This window comes from Canis lupus, chromosome 10 (genome assembly GCF_011100685.1).
Source record: "Canis lupus familiaris isolate Mischka breed German Shepherd chromosome 10, alternate assembly UU_Cfam_GSD_1.0, whole genome shotgun sequence".
NCBI classification, from domain to species: Eukaryota; Metazoa; Chordata; class Mammalia; order Carnivora; family Canidae; genus Canis; species Canis lupus.
Genome location: NC_049231.1, coordinates 31475344 through 31491008, shown reverse-complemented (window position 1 = coordinate 31491008; position 15665 = coordinate 31475344). Strand labels below are relative to the sequence as shown.

General features: G+C 41.8%; 2 long non-coding RNA genes across 3 annotated transcripts in view; one reads left to right on the top strand and one right to left on the bottom strand.

The window, feature by feature from the left end:
• The window catches only part of LOC111097668, an 81122-nt gene that overhangs the window by 40657 nt on the left and 24800 nt on the right, over positions 1-15665 (top strand). For both annotated transcript variants that reach the window (XR_005365647.1, XR_005365648.1), the window contains exon 3: positions 770-816. This is a non-coding gene — a long non-coding RNA (uncharacterized LOC111097668). The remainder of the gene's footprint in view (positions 1-769; positions 817-15665) is intronic.
• On the bottom strand, positions 2630-14581 carry LOC111097669. The gene is made up of 3 exons (XR_005365649.1): positions 14510-14581; positions 5475-5632; positions 2630-2748 (listed from the first exon to the last, which is right to left on the bottom strand). It is a non-coding gene; the product is annotated as an uncharacterized LOC111097669 (long non-coding RNA).

Below are 15665 nucleotides of genomic sequence, written 5' to 3'. Positions count from 1 at the left end.
CAGTTACTGTAAAAATTACATGACATAATGTTTGTCAAGTGCTTCAAATGCTCATGGTATATAGTGGCAAACTCAATCATATGGTAGCTATTAATAAATAACTAGGTACATGAAACCCTTTAAATGTATTTTTTGTTGTTGTTGTTTTAAATCACCACCCTCCTCTTTTACACTCCTATCTACCTTTCATGCTTATTTTTCTCTGTACCACTTATTTCCATCTGATACACGCAGGGGAGGAAGAAAACTTTTCTCCTCTACTCTCTATGTTTTCTAGGAGGCCCTGCTGAAGACTTGTATATTAAACTGACCAAAGACAGATTAATAAGAGAAAATGGTGATGGGCATTAAGGAGGGCATGTGATGTGATGAGCACTGGGTGTTATGCCCAACTGATAAATCATTGAGTACTACATCTGAAACTAAGTACATACTTTATGTTGGCTAATTAAATTTAAGTTTAAAAAAAAAAAAGATAGGGCACTTGGATGGCTCAGTGGTTGAGCGTCTGCCTTTGGCTCAGGTCATGATCCCAGGGTCCTGCAATTGAGTCCCAAATCAGGTTCCCTCCAGGGATCCTGCTTCTCCCTCTGCCTATGTCTCTGTCTCTCTGTGTGTCTCATGAATAAATAAATACAATCATAAAAAAAGATGCTATGTAAGTCCAAGTTCTAATCACCCCTTTGAGTTACTCATCATTGGATTTCTCCTGTGTGTATGCATGCTGCACATATGAATAAAATTTGTGTATTTTTCTCTTATTAATCAGGCTTTGGCTGTTGTCTTCAGAGAGCTTGTGTTTGGCAGCTAATACAGGTGAGTAACCAGAAGATGATATTACCTATGTGAGCGTGGAATGCACAGACAGCTGAAGAAGCACATAGGTGTGTCAGGCAGGCAACAAGGTCAGTCAGACCATGGAATTCCTTCTGTGCTATGATTTCTGGCCTCCTTTAATGCTCTGACCCAAGCCAAGAAGAGACACAAAATCCTCCACTATATTCCCTAACATGGCTGTTTCAAGACAAAGCTCTTTAAATAAGACTTCACAAAGGGTTATTGGATCATAGGGAAATAAACCTAGGGGAAACAACAAATCTAGAATCTTTGCTGCTCACAAAGGTAGCCACTAGCCATGTGTGGCTATTTAAATCTAAATTTATTAAAATTACATAAAATGAAAAATTCACTGGTTTGGTCATGCTAGCTGCATGTGGCTAGCGCTTACTGTATTGGACAGTGCAGATATAGGACTTTCCCATCACAGCAGGAAGTTTAAGCTGCATGGGCCTAGGTAATGTGGCTCAAGCCGTATGCTGCTCAGACTTGAATGTGCATAGAGATCACCGAGGGGGTCTTTTTAAGAAGCAGATTTTTATTCATTAGGTCTGGAGGTGGCACCTAAGAATATGCATTTCCACTAAGCTCCCTGGTGATGCTGACACTGATGGTTCACCAGCCACCCTTTAGTAGCAGAGACTAAGAAGTCAGGGCATGTTCTCCAGTACTCGTAGGAAAGAGATGGTGCCCAGGAGGCTTCTGCATTAACTCCTTCCACACCCATCCTGGGTCTTCTTTCTTTCTTCAAGGTAAAAAAGGACACATAATATATTAATCCCTTTGTCCCTTACTAGAAGTTCATGGCTTATACAAGTGCATGGATTAAAGAATCAGAATGCCTATGTTAAATTTAGAATCTACTAGCTGTGTGAACTTGAGCAAGTTACTTAACCTCTCTGTGCCACAGTTTCTATCATCCAGATAGAATAGTATTTTATAATGTCTGATACTTTGGAAGTGTCTTGTAAGTGTTAATGATTATATTTATTAATCAAATAAATTTTATTGCAAGGCATATTTTCTCATGTATCTACCCTATACTAGGGACTAGGAAGCACAGTGATGATCATTACCTAAAAGGGCTCCTAGGTAGAATTGCAGATGTCTGGCATCAGTATAGGTCTTTGAGAATGAGATATTATGTACTTTGTTTAATAAGAAAAAGATGGCACATTCTATGAAAATCTATGCCTCTCTTGTACTCTGCAGCTTGGTATTTTTGTTGACATTATAGGGCAACCCGGCTTGTAGCTTAAACAGTAAAATAAAGTTCCTACATACTCAATTGAAAGATATGTCACCAGACCCAGTCTCTGCACAGACCTAGTCAAGGAAAGACAGTCCAGTATTAACATTATTAAAAGCAAATCTATGTTTTACTGGCTTCTCTTTTAAAAAAGGAAGATTTTATTTGAAAGAGAGAGAGAGCATGAGTGGGAGGGGGTGCACAGAGGCAGGGAGAGAAGCAAAATCCTGGCTGAGCAGGGACCCCGATGCAGGCCTATATCTCAGGATCCTGGGACCATGACTCAAGCAGAAGGCAGACACTTAACCAAATGAGACACCCAGGCTCCCCTGTACTGGCTTTTCTTAATAAGTGTCTTAGAGGATATAATTTGTGACTCAGAGCAGTGCTTCTTAGGATCTTTTTTCCCTGTTACTCCTGATTCCTTTCCTCATTTTCATATTCCCATCAAATCCTTACCTGAAACCAAGCCCATGATTCTTCCCTACCTGCTTCTTCCTGTTTCCTACTCATGTAGTAAGGCCCAGAACTTGCCTCTCCCACCTGCCCATCCCTCACTCGTCAGCTGTTTCCTCTGACATCCTCCTCCTCCAGTCTTGATGTTCATAGGCCCACTTCCTTTCAGAAAGCATATACTCCTAGCCTTCTCCATATCTTGCCACCTGTTGGGAAAGAAAGTGTGGCTGTAGCTCTCACTGCTTCTAGGTGGAAATCTGTCCAGTTCTTGGGTTACAACAGAGAGCTCAGAAACTGACCTGAAAGCAAAACTCCTTCCTCCATAGAAAAGAGCATGGAGGGTATGATGGACAGAATTCTAAAATGTTCCCTAAGATTCCTGCTTCCTGGAGTGCACACCCTACATTATGTCCAGGACTATGAACATGCTAGATTTTACTCCTGTAGTTAGGTTGTGTTACATGGTTGTTGATTTTAAGAAAGGGGGATAGCTCAAGGGGAGCTTGACCTATTCAAGTGGGCACTTTGAAAACAGAGGGTTCTCACAAATATGACATTGACATAGCTATGGACTAACTTATCAGTCAGTAGAACAGAATGTAGAATCCTAAAGTAGGTCCTAACATATATGATAATTTAGTATTTGACTAAAGTGATTTTACCAAATGAAAAAGTATGGGTAACTTAATAGATGGTGCTGACAACTGGCTATCCAAGTGGAAGAAAGTATAATTGGATCCTGCCCTTAAAACATCGAAAGAGACCTTCTAGATATATTACACACATAAGTGTAGTAATAATAAAATTGTTCTACAGTATAATCTAAGAGACTGTGTATAATCTCAGGCAGGGGAGATCTTAACCAAGATTGGAAACCCAGAAGTTATTAACGACATGTAGATATATTTGATGTCATAAAACCAAAGATAAGTTGAAAAAAATGGTCACATAATGATACCTCAGTGATTAATATCTACAGTAGAAAAATGAGCTGTAACAAATGGACAAGAAAAGATAAATAACCCAAAAGAAAAATGAATAAAAAAGATAAACAGGAAATTTAAATAAGTGCAAATAACTGAGAAACATGTGAAAATGATAAATTTCTCAGTAAAACAAATGCATATTAAAATAATACAGTCACTTTTCTCCAAACAAAACATTTAAAATTCTTATCTTCAATTGTGAGTATGGATATGGGGAGTTGCATACTCTCAAACATTGCTAATGGTAATAGGAATTACTATAACCTTTTTAGAAACAAATCACTGAATAACTATGACGATTAGTGTATATATATATATATGTAATCTGTAATTTTCAAATTGAAATCTATATAAATATATAATATGTATTTACTTATAATGTGCATTACTAAAAAAATAATAATAAACCACATGGCAAAAAATAATAATAAAATAAAATAAAAAATAAATAAACCACATGGCGAAGCAAACAAAACAAACAAAAGCAGAAAGTTTTCTTCACTTGGTCATTGAGGATGAAGTGAAAGAGATATGTTCCTTCTGGCCTGGAAGAAGAAGCAACAGCCATGCTGTAAACAGCCCATGGAGGCCAAATGGCAAGGAACATGGGGGACCTCTAGTTGCCCAGAGAAGCCCTTGACAAAGAAAACCCCAGGCTTACAACCACAAGGAGCTGATTTTGACCAACTTCAATGAGTTTGGAAGTGAATGATTTCTCCAGAGCATCCAAGAAGGAACACAGCCTGGTCGACACCTTGATTTTGGTCATGTGAGGCCCTGAGAAGTGACCCAACTAAGCTTTGGATGGTAGGATTTGGTAACTGGAGAGAACAGGGAAAGCATTTAGGTAAGGGGGTTGATTTAAGGAAAAGTGTATGGGCAGGAATATGCATGCTATGTTGGGGAAGATGGAGGAGACTGCTCCAGACTCTGCCTATCCAGGTTCTCTTCCTTTGCTGCAGATGGTCCAGACCACTCCCTGTACTTTCACACCTCTGGGAATTTGTGTGTACCCCTCCCCCAGCTCTAACTCCCTCTCCTCCTCCCTACTTGTCTTTCAAGACCCAGCTCAAGGTTCCTCCCCTGCACACCCCCAACTTCCCAATCTCAGAAAGGTTAATCCCAAACTCAAGGTTTTATAGCTCATTAATGGAAGCAGGGACTCCCAACAGCCTTGCTCATTCTACTGTTCCACATTTAATGAAGAAAGGAAAGAAGCTCCTTGCTAGGTCAATAATCAGCTTCAAATTCATCCCTTTTGCCTAATTCTCATTTCTGGATGGCAGATTTTCTTAAAGCAGGTGCACTGTAACCTGGCCAGGCTAGCAGCCCTAATTCTATAGGAGCCTCTGGCTGTGGATTTCTAATGAAGCTGGAGCTGCAAGTTGCTGCCAGAAGCCTCCAGTGAGAACTGGAGGCCCCTGGGCTCTTCCCACAGGATCATGTTCTCATTTCCTCCTCCAGAAAGTGGGGCTAAAATAAGCCCAGGGGCTGAGAAAGGGGTGAGTCAGAGCTCTCAGAGTGAACAATCACTGCATTGCAGCTCCTTGTAAGAAACATCCCCCGTAGGCCCCAGGTTGTTTATGCCAAGAGCTGTAAGTCTGAAAAATGAGCTCTCCTAAGACAAGGTGGCAGCAAGCTCCCCTTCCTGGAGATGGCATGGTGGTACTTCATAGTGTGGAAACTTTCTGTGCTAGTATAAAGGGAAGGCACACATCCCTCTGAGCTGGGGAAGCATGGTGACAAGGGAGGAGGAGCCTGGGCTGGAAGCCAAGTGACATGAGGTTTAACCCCAGGTTCCCTGCTGACCAGCTGTGTTGAATCAGGTAATGCTCTTTACCCCTCTGGGTTTCCTTTTGCTCAGTTGCAAGATAAAAACTTAAGTCCAGATATTTTCAAGTTTCCCTCTGGCTCTGGAGTTCTTTCAGTTTATCTGAGTTACTTACCAATTGCCAGGTCTCCTGGTTCACTGTCAGGTCCTAGACTGGCATGGATGTTAAATGTGGAGAAAGGAATGCTGACATGGCCCATGGCAGATGCTGCTTACATGAACCAGGCTCAGTTGGCATCCACTGATTTATTGGGCCAGGCATCTGGGAGACAGCTGGGGATGAGAAGTGAAAAAGAAAGTCTCCCTCAAAAACTCCCTGTCCAGCAAACAAGAGTGTCCACAGACATATGAACAACAAGAAGGTGACCAGTAGGGGCACCTGGGTGGCTCAGTGGGTTAAGCATCTGCCTTTGGCTCAGGTCATGATCCCAGGGTCCTGGGTTGGAGCCCTGCATTGGGCTCCCTGCTCAGTGAGGAGTCTGCTTCTCCCTCTCCTTCTGCCCCTTACCCCTGCTCATGTGTGCTCTCTCTCACTCTGCTCTCTCAAATAAATAAATAAAATTTCTTTAAAAAGAAGCTAACCAGTAGCACAAATGGCCTCACTAAGCCCTGATTAAAAGATACACAAAAGGAACTCAGAATGGAAACAGTCCACAGTAGTCCAAGTGGAAGAGGGCTTCGATCTGATACTAGATTTTCTCCATCTCAACCAAAAGTTTTAATGAGAGAGAGATCAGTATGAAAGGAACAGAGAGGTCAAAATTCATTTTCCTCAGATGATTCAACATTTTAATATCCATATAGTTTTCTCCAGACAGCAAAAATAGTTCAGGATGGCTTTTACCCCTGAGTATCCCCATAATTGAAAGAAAAATCATCCACATGCAGTGACAGGGGCCACTTGACTAAGATATATTTTTTTTTTTTTTTTTTTTTGCAAGAGAGCATGCACCCGCACCTGCATCCCCGTATGCTTAGTGGTGGAAGGGGTGGAGCAGAGGGGAGGAGGAAAGAGAATCCAAGCAGGCTTCCATGCCCGGTGCAGGTAGCCAGACACAGGGCTCGACCTCAGAACCTGAGATCATGACATGAGCAAAAATTAAGAGTCCAAGCGCTTAATTGACTGAGCCATCGAGGCACCCCTTGACTGAGAAAACTTTTAATCCCAAGAGTAAAAGATTTAATAATGCCTGTGAGTGAAGATTCTAGTCCTATTAGGATCACCATCCAATATATTTACTACCATCCAATATATTTACTACCATCCAATATATTTACTGCAGCTAGCACTTCCAATATGCCTTTTAATCATTTTAAAACATTATTTTAAGACATTGCATCTTAAACCACATTTAAAACAAATATTAAAATTTAATTACATATTTTAATATTCCAAATACTACCATGAGGCATCATTTAATTTTGTGATTTTCTAATTAATGAGATATTTCACCTTCAAGTTTTTGTTTTGATACTTGAAAAATTAAATAAGTAAAGTTCGAGATATACACATGGAACATGAATAAAAATAAGCATCCAGAAGACGAATAAGACATGTATCCATCCATATATAATAAATATATGTATAAAACCACCAGTCAGAAATACCCATCATTTGCTTCAACGTGGATGGAACTGGAGGGTATTATGCTGAGTGAAGTAAGTCAATCGGAGAAGGACAAGCATTGTATGTTCTCACTCATTTGGAGAATATAAATAATGGTGAAGGGGAATATAGGGGAAGGGAGAAGAAATGTGTGGGAAATGTCAGAAAGGGAGACAGAACATAAAGACTCTTAACTCTGGGAAACGAACTAGGGATGGTGGAAGGGAAGGAGGGCTGGGGGTGGGGGTGAATGTGTGACGGGCACTGAGGGGGGCACTTGACGGGATGAGCACTGGGTGTTATTCTGTATGTTGGTAAATTGAACACCAATAAAAAATAAATTTATTATTAAAAAAAACCAGATTATACTGTCACATAGATTCCCCTCCTTTTCATCAGCTTGTGTAAATTACACATTTTTCATTCATAACCACAGCTGTAATCAGCATGTGAAGCACCTAGGATGTTACCTCGTCGTACACAGTCAGTGTTTAATGGGTATTTATCCTAATTGTGATTTGGGGATTTATTCAACAAATATCCAACAAATATCCATATCCAACAAATATTGTATCATGTGCCAGCTCTGTATCAAGATGACTGGCACACAGTGTCCCATCCCAGGACCAGGAGGGAGACAGGTAAACAGAGGAAACAAATCAGTTACAGTCTATACAAACAGACGGCTCTGCCCACTAGTTCCAGGACACAGAGGAAGGAGCGATTCATCTGAAGGAGATGGAGTTTGTCAGTCAGCATGGTGGGTGGACAGGTGATACTCCGCCACAGGGAACAAAGGGAGTGGAGCATGCAGGCCTGGTGAGCAGGCTCCGTGGTGCACCATGGTGAGGGCCGAATCCAGGGAGAAACTGGACTTTTTCCTTGGGGAACAGGAGAACCATCAGGGTCATGTAACCTCATCAAATTCAAGGGAATGATTGACTGAACGATCAATAGGTATTTTCTGAAGTAATGAATCAAAAAGTTTTAGGGGGATGATTGTTACAGTGGAGTGGAAGTTTTGGGCTTACATAGAAGTCTCTTTCATTACCACATGTTTCAAATAATAATAATTCATAATGTGTACAGAGCCTTCTGAGCATTGTACAGCCACCCAGGGATCCCCCGCGTTTATTATTTAATCCCCACAAAAATCCCTGAGATAGATCTATTATTACTGAAAGGCAGTAGAATTTAATTATCAGGAAGCTATGCTTTGAGGCTAAACTATTTATATTAAAATCCTGACTCCATACTTAATAAATTGGTACTTTTAGGCAAGTAACTTTCCGTACCTCAGTCGTCTTCTTTTATAGTGAGGTCGTGAAAATGCCAAGATGGTGGGTGGTGGAAAAGATTGAATGAGACTCTACCTGTACATTGTTTAGAATGGTGCCTGTCAAGCAGAATGTCTAATGAGTGTTGACCCACTGTTGACCCATTTTACCTAGGAGGAAACTGAGGTTTGGGGAGAGAGAGTCATGTTTCCAAGGTCAGGAAGTTGCAGATTCTGGGTTCAAATGAGAATGTTAATCTACTTGGGCATTGTCACCTTCAAGACCCTGGCTAATTAATTAATGGATTCATCAAACACTTATTCACGTATTAAGCCCCTACTAAAGGTCAAGCATGGTGTTTTGCCATCTCATATGAATTACCTCAGGTGTTCTCCACCACACAATGTGTATCACTATTCCAGTTTTATAAGCAACAGTATCCATGCTCATTGGAGTTGAGTAATTTGTCCAAGACCACAGAATTGCTGTCGACTTCCCAACGTCTAGTCCACACCATCTGCAGGGGCAGGGCTTGATTAATCTCAGCTAATCATGGAAATCATATCCCAGTCTCCAGCGGGAGAACCCAGGCCTAAGCCAACTAGTGCAGAGCATTCTGTTGGCCACAGGATTAGCTGAGTGTAAATTTGGATCAAAAAGGTACACTGGAAAGTTTTCTGCACCTTCTGCAAATATTGTCTTCACTCATTAGAGAAATCCTCAGTAGGAGATAATCTTGTCCTCCAACATGTGCAGGGGGAGAGGGAGGTGCTGTAGCCCTCTTGCCGTCAGCCTGAAGGTGGGTGCCCATGGTGCAAGGGGTGGGCATGGCCAGGGGAATCACAGACACTACTGGATTAAGCTAACCCTCAAGCTTCCATCGATATGGGCCAATGGATGTCCTTATTGTTCCAAATGGTCCCACTAAGGATTTCTGCACAGCCAGCAAAACAGAGAGCTGGGTTCTAAGCCCAGGTCTGAACCAGGGCGACTCCCCAGTCCATGCCTTCCTACAGTGCTTGGCTGCAGACTTGGCTTTTCTACCCAAGTTGTTTACCATCTGGCAGAAGGCTTTTGGCATTCTGCTATCGTGGCAGATTTGATCATCAGTCACAATGCCAACGTAATGGTGGCTTGAGTCATTGTTTATCTGTTGGTCTAATTCTTCCATAATAAATATGCATTGCTTAGATAATAAAAACAACAAAGGGGAAAATTCCATGTGAGGCAGAGATGTAAAAGCTCTGCTAAAAAGGAAGGCTTATATAAAGATAAAACTGTATGATGTGCGTCTGGCATGTTTTAAAAAATGCTAAACTGAATTGGGCCAAAGACAGAGCAAGGCACTGAGCCTTTTATCACACACTAAGCACCAGTTCCCTTGGAGACCTGATTATCAATTAGGAGGAGCTGGTGGTAGCTATTATCAAACTTACCTGATTTCCCCCTATCCATAGAGGACCTTACAGAGACATGCCCTAATCAAGGCACCTTCCGAAAACAATGGGTCCAGCCAAGAGAGATTCCAGAACTTTAACGAGAGGTCCTACAAATCCCTGTAATTCTCAGACAGAGAAAGCCAGAGAGGATACCTGCCATCCATTAGAAGTTTGGCTTAATGCTGTGCTTTTGTGTGGATTTATCCACATCCCTCATGCAAAGGTGAGATCTTCAGAGACAAAGAAGCTCTCTCTCCATGAGGAAGGAAGCCCCCAACACCCAGGGGTAGGCTCAGGGTTTGTGAAGTTGAACCATATTAACAGAGAGTGATAGAGGAGTGCTGAAGCCAAGAGAGGACAGCTTTCTGAGGAGGTAGAGGGCCCTGCCCAGTGCCAATCAGTACTAGCTGCAAAGTGGGGAGGAGTCATTTCTGGAAAGAAAACCAAATGAGTGAGGGTTTATCAGGAAGCAGATGGAGTTTGTCCATTCTGGGGTCCTAGTACAATTGTTCTTTAACTTTAGGGCTTCTAACTTTGGTTCCTCAGCTCAGTCATACTAAATTGCCCCCACGTCCAACATTAAATAGAATTTATATATGATAAGTTATAAAATGACACTATAAAAGTTGTTTAAAAATTATAAAAATTGGGGATCCCTGGGTGGCGCTGCGGTTTAGCGCCTGCCTTTGGCCCAGGGCGCGATCCTGGAGACCCGGGATCGAATCCCACATCGGGCTCCCGGTGCATGGAGCCTGCTTCTCCCTCTGCCTGTGTCTCTGCCTCTCTCTCTCTGTGTGTGACTATCATAAATAAATAAAAATTTAAAAAAAATAATAAATAAATAAAAGGAAATTTACATTTAAAAAAAAATTATAAAAATTGATATGATGCATTTTGTAGACACACTAACCAAAACATTAATTAGTTTAAATTATACCACTCTTGTATTTCAGAGCCAATAATTTTGTATTTGCGATCTCAAGGATTTCCCTAGGCCCTTGGAAAGCATGTAGGCCCCAGCTCCTGTTACCATGGAACCTAATAGATGAAACAGCCCTAGCAGACGAGAAGGATAGTTGTCCATCTGCTGGGCCAGTAGGCAATGAGCGGTTACATGCATCTCTGTTTTTCTCAGTGCATGGCAAATAGTGGGGCACTCAGTGGTTGCAAGCAGATTGATGCTCAGATAGGAGAGGAGGGGACTCAGATGAGGGTTGTTTAGGCAAGTTAGGTGCAGGCATAGGCCCAAAGCTTCAGGCATTCCGTCTTACACAGGAATCTTTGCATTTTCTCAATTCACTTCTCTGGGAGTAGGACAGTGACAGCATATAGATAAGTTATAGAAAAACCAAAAACTTGCCTATGTACCAGCTACTGTGCTAGTCCCTTTTACTATAATGATGTCAAGAAAATCACAACAACCCTGTGCAGTAGTAGCACTCTTATTACATTTTTAAAGGAAGGAACTAAAGCTGGATGGTACATGAGAAAGTCCTAAAGCAGAGCAAGAACTCAGTTTTGTGGGAGAGGTGGTAAGAGCCTCTGGAGCTAGTTTCTAGAACCCTGGTTTCTCAGGATCCCTGCCTGCCTCACAAATTTCCTTTCTGTTCTCCTGCAAGTGCCCTGTTGAGTCTCTGGCTCTTTAGAACTGACCTCAGATACCCCTTCATTGCTAAGGACAGATCATCTCACTGCGCTTTGCCAAGGGCATTAATAAAACAGCTTCTGTCATTGTAGTCACACAAAGGTAGACAAGGAAATTACTCTCGGTCAAAAAGCAGAAACCCACTCTCCAGCTGGAGCTCAATTCCTGACCTTCCCACTGTCAGTGGCATAGGTTAAAATGTCTTTTCTTTCCATTTATTAGATCAGTTTCAGCCTCATAGACAATCCCTCCCTCCAGCTGTACCCATGTTTACCTGCTGTTGTTTCTAACCTCGACAAACGTCATGGCAACAAAGCTCAGAGGAAAGATCAGTGTCTGGAGGCAGACAGACATGAGCTGGCACCCCTACCCTGCCGCTTGCTAGAACTAGGATTTTGAACGGGTCACTTGAGGTCAGCTTCCTCATCTGTAGAGGAGTGAGGATGAATTAAACGATGCAGTAGAAACCTGGCAAATGCATTAAATTACCTGGAAATTCCTGTGCTTTTGGAGGAAGTATGAAGCAGAGCAGCAGGAGAGATGCCTTTATTTTCTCTCAGGGATCCGGGGGGAAAGCAAGGGACACTTTCTGAGCTGAGGGCATAGACCATGCAAAGCCTAGGGACAAACGAAGTCTAATGGAGGTGGGTCGTAGGCTATGGGGAAGAGACAGGGGAATAATTAAGGCTGTAGAGCTCAAGCTAATCCACATAGTTCAAAGCCATATAAGGACTTAGCATATTATCATAAGAAAAATGAGGAGCCACTGAAGGGTTTTAAACAAGGGAGCAATATGGCCTATTTATGTTTTTAAAAACTTCAACTTGCCCGAGTAGTGAATAGATTGCAGAAGGTCAAGGCTGGAGACAGGCAGCCCAGTTAGGAAACTGATGAACCAGTCAGGTGATGGAGTGGCAGGCTTGATCTGGGAGTGGTGGCAGGTATAGAGGAAGATGGACGACTGTGTGTCACTTGTTCATTCTGTGGTGTCGGACAGGCTACTGAACCTCTCTAAGACTTCATTTTGTTTTTGTTTTTATTCTCAACTATTTATGGAGGATAATAATAGTGCCCTAGTCCTAGAGTTGTTAAGGGATTCAATGAGATCATGCACATAGAGCACACAGCACAGTGTCTGCCATGTAGTGAGTAGAAGCACTTGTCATCATTGGCAGTGACAGCCATCGTCACAGGATGCACTCAGAGAATGTAACACATGCAACCAATGAATGACTACAAGGAAAAACCCTTTGGAAAATGAAATCCTAGTTAAAAGGTACAAATGGCCTGGTGAGAAGGAAGTGGAGCGGTGAGGAGAGCTATTGTCTAAGGAGGTCAATGTGTCTGGGTGGCGAGCTCTCCTGAGACGTAGGACATGGAAAAGAGGTGTCCAAAATGAGGCAGGTGGGGTGGGCAGACTAGAGCCCCTTTGAAGAGGTCTGGAAACAGAAACAGCCAGGTTGATAGGAAGGCTATTTTAGTTCGGTTCAAGAAGTCCACAGAAGAAGTATAACCTATGACCAGAGTCCTCTTTTGCCTCTGTCCTTCCTGCCAGGAAAATTAATCATTGAGTCAGGAGAGTGGGAGCTAACATTGGTTGGAGGAAATAAAAAATGTTGAGAGTGTGTCTTGTTCTGTTAAATGCATTCAAGTCTTATTGTTTAGGCATTCAATTCAAAATGGGAATGTCTTTATTGTTTTTGCTGATTTTGAAGGAATGTATGTTCATTGTAAAACTCTCAAGCTATCAATAGGGACTATTTTGAGCACTAACTTTGTGGCAAGAAGTGGGCATAAAGCCTTTTACATATTTATGTCATTTAATTATTACCCCAGGGGCACTGGGTGGCTCAGTCAATTGAGCATCTGACTCTTGATTTCGGCTCCAGTCATGATCCTGGGGTCATGAGATCAAGCCCCACATGCAGCCTGCCTAGGATTCTCTCTCTCCCTCAGCCCCTCCTTCACCTCACAAGTGTGCACACATGCACTCTCTCTCTAAAAAAAAAATTAAAAAAACTAAGTTAATTTAATTTAATTTTAAAAATAAAAAAAATAATTATCACCCCAAACTTATTGTGCATGTAGGGTTTACCCATTTTACAGCTAATGAAACTGAGGCCAAGAGAATGTAAGCAGCTGTGCACAGTCACCCAGTTATGTCCATGACTTGTTAGTTCAGGAAAGGTACTTAACCTCCCCACTAAGCCTTGGTTGTTTTCACTTGTTTAGGGAGGATGATAACCAGAATGTGCACTCAAATACTGGAGCTGTGCTCTGGTTTGAAACCTGATTCTCCAACTTAATAAATCCATGTTGTTGTTGTTTTTTTAAACAACAGTAACATAACCATGTACCTCGGTGTCTCCTCTGTAAAATGGGGATATGAATAGTACCCACTGTTGTTGTGAGGATCCACTTAGCTAATATATGTTAAAGACTTAGAACAGTACCTGGTATGTAGTGACTGTTAACTGATAGTAATATTATTGGTAGTAGTCTCATCCTTATGCTATTTTGTTAGAAGAATGTCAGTTGTCCAGACAAGATTCAATAGAGGGAAAAGAATGGGATTTTAAGGGCAGGCAGATCTATTTTGAAGAATAAAGGAGCTAACATCTGTGAAACACTCAGCACAGTGTGTGGAAAATAGTAAGTGCTGATGTCCATTATTTATTATCTATACATATATTCCAGAGCATGTGCTCTTAACTGCTATTTGCAGCTTCTTTGCACTACATTATGGTGGCTAACATCATCATATCCAGACGCAGATATTGTTAATAGCTTCTCTCTCATTCTTCATACTTTTGAAACAACCATCTAAACTTGTTTCCATGTGATTTTCATTTTTAACTATGGGTTAAATGTAGTGAATGTTAGTTCTGGCTTGATCCACAGAACTGCACAACCTTAGGGAGGCTACTTGCCTCAATCTTAGTTTCTTCACCTGCAAAATGAGGATAACAACATCGATCTCTGGAGTGGTAGTAAGGACAAATTCAGTAATTTAAGACACTTATAACTGAACCTGGTCACCTGGGCTTAAAAAAGACTTAGTGCTTTAAAATGAATATTCCACACAGTAGCCAGATTAATCCTTATAAATCACATTGTGTTGTTTTCCCGCTTAAACTCTGAAATATTCCCATTGCATGAAACAGTCCCATTATTATGCCTTACCTTGGTCTATGTGAGGGTTTTTGGTAGCCTGGAACATGTTATTTTCATTCCCCACCTGAGTTCAGAACTGAGGAAGCCATAGATAAATATTTTCCATACATTTGTTTGGAGTATATGGCATAAGTCTGTGGAGAAATAGGTTGAAATCTGAGGGAATTATAGACTGAGTTGTGTTCTTCCAAATTCATATGTTGAAGCCCTCTCAGTGTGACTGTATTTAGAGATAGGGTTGTTAAAGAGGTAAATAAGGTTAAGTGAGTTCATAAGGGTGGAGCCCTAATCCAATAGGACTGATGTCTTTACAAAGAAGAGGGGCACTTGGGTGGCTCAGTTAAGCGTCTGACTCTTGGTTTTGGCTTAGGTCATGGTCTCATGGTTGTGGGATTGATCCCTGAGTTGGGCTGTGCTCAGTGTGGAATCCGCTTCAGATTCTCTCCACCCCTCCTCAAATAAATAAATAGATAAAATCTTTAGGGATGCCTGGATGGCTCAGTGGTCGGGCGTTTGCCTTCGGCTCAGGGCATGATCCTGGAGACCTAGGATCGAGTCCCACATCGGGTTCCCTGCACGGAGCCTGCTTCTCCCTCTGCCTATGTCTCTGCCTCTGTGTGTGTGTGTGTCTCATGAATAAATAAAATCTTTAAAAATAAATAAATAAATCTTTAAAGAAGAGGAAGAGGAGGAGAAGAAGAGAGGGGGACGTGAGCATGCAGTAGAACCCAATCATATTGATCTGGAATTTCCAGCTTCCAGAACAGTGAGAAAATAAGTTTCTGTTGTTTAAGGCACCCAGTCTGTGATATTTTGTTACGGTGGCCCCAGCAAACTAATACAGGAGGTTGCTAAGACAGCACCCAAGAGACAGTCTGATTTATAGGTTCATACACAGATGTGGACAACCTCAGGCTTCCTCCTGAAGGGCTTGACCATGTAAAATTTATGGCAAGGGGGAACAGAGAATATCTGCCTCCTTTAGGCACCTTGGATGCTAAAGAAGAGAAGGAAAGGCTAGGGCTCATTTTCTAAAAGTCATATGTTGGATAAGTTGTTCCTCCAAAGAAAGGGTAGGTGAAAGAGGAGGACACTAGAACTTTTAGTCCAGTTGCATCCTATGGAGACAGAAGGAGTGGAGGTTGGAATGTCCTTACTAAGAACC